Here is a 1,686-nt window from a genome sequence, read left to right on the forward strand (position 1 = left end):
GAAGCTGGGGGTATAAAAGCAGCTGAGGGAGAGCAATTTTGACACAAAAATAACTGAAGAGAAAGAGTTAATCCTTATTCCATTCAGACTACCAAGAGCTGCTTTGGATTTATTTTTTGTAGACTGAGAAAAGAATGAGGAACTCCACAAAATATGCTGTTTGTTCCTTAGCAAGTTGGTGAAGCTGATAAATTGCAAACAGTTGAGCTCTTCATTCCTACCCCACCCCACCCCCACAAGATCTTTACTGGAAGTAAGCAATAGATAAACCAAACTTTATAATCTTTCAAAAATAGGAACCCTGTTCAGGCACTAATGTTGTACGTGCGTTTAGGCGCCTGTAAACCCCTCCTCTATTCTACCAAAGAAAACCACAGGGCTCTGGGGGTGCCAGGAGTTGAAATCAACTTGATGGAGCACTTTACCTTTACACAGCTACATGTTTCTATGTGAAAGTCTGTACATGCATTCATTTTAAAAATGAACCTGGGTGAAATAGGTTCACTTAGATAGGAAAGTGAACTGCTGTATGCGCATTCAGTACATGATGTGTGAATGACTTCATGTGTAATAGATTATATATCTGTTCTTGAGTGAATAGGCTATAAACTTCAAAAGGGATGGCAACAACTTCTTAGCTCTGAACTTCAAAGAAACAAAAATACTGATGTCTCTGCATCCAAGTAGGAATGGCAACGGTACTCTTCCTATTCCTCCATCTCTGTCTCCAGCTGCTAGCCCTGTCCATATATGTGCTATTATGCCTGGACATGTGGGAGCCCTTCTGTTAAAAGATATTCTTCCCCATCTTCATGGAGATATTTGCTACCAGTTACAATCAGAAAATGTTAAAACAAGTATTGTTCCGTACCTTGCTGGATTTGCAGAACTCAGGGGAACTGAGACTAGTGGAGACAGGCACAGGCACAATGTGGAAATGTTGTTGTAATATGTCCAGCCAGTAGGTGGCACTAGCATTTGCTAGTGGTGATCTTAATTAGGGGCAGAATCCCTTCCTTCTTCCTGCCTGTACCTTTGTTGAACTGGTCTCCCTGTTACACACTAAAGTAGTCTTAGCCAATAATGGCTGCATTCCTCGAGCTCTCATGACAGGCATCAGCTCCATCTTCCAGTTCTTTCCACACGACAGAGTCATCTGTACAGATCCCAATCTCCACTTTCAGTGGAGCCTAATCAAAACCATGGCCCAGAACCAGCACCTCCAGTCTGACCACTTTATACCGTAGTAGACTGAGCAGAGGACACAAGTTAGATAACTAAAGCCTCTGTGGATGTTGTAGTGTTCACTTCAGTACTGTGCTCAGAGCAGAACATGGAAAGTGTTTTGAGAGAAGTCTGAAGAATACTCAAACCTATATGTATTTGAGGGAAGAGGTGGTAGGGGAGAAATGTCACTCCAAGAGAACCTACTCCAAATATATGTGAGTGCAGAACTGTGGTTTTAAGGAGAAATGCTGGGGACCAGGCAGACAGGTGACGCAGTTGTGAGGGAAGAGAAGCCAAGGCTGGAGGATGAGTGCAACATAATAAGCTATTCTAAGCAGAATAGCTCACATACTGTGCAGCAAGTTGCCAAAGTGGAAGGCATGCTTGCCGCTTCAAGTGTCCTTTAAACTCTGTTGGCTAAGCTTGCGACGGCAGGGAGGCTCCATGCCTACTAAGGAG

The 1,686-nt window shown here is 43.3% G+C and overlaps 1 pseudogene; it reads left to right on the plus strand.

Annotated features, from left to right (window-relative positions):
• Positions 1 to 689: 689 nt before the first annotated feature.
• On the plus strand, positions 690 to 1,387 carry LOC128344035 (thiol S-methyltransferase METTL7B-like; annotated as a pseudogene).
• The last annotated feature ends 299 nt before the right edge of the window (positions 1,388 to 1,686 follow it).

The sequence above is a fragment of the Hemicordylus capensis genome, chromosome 2 (genome assembly GCF_027244095.1).
Source record: "Hemicordylus capensis ecotype Gifberg chromosome 2, rHemCap1.1.pri, whole genome shotgun sequence".
Classification (NCBI taxonomy): Eukaryota; Metazoa; Chordata; class Lepidosauria; order Squamata; family Cordylidae; genus Hemicordylus; species Hemicordylus capensis.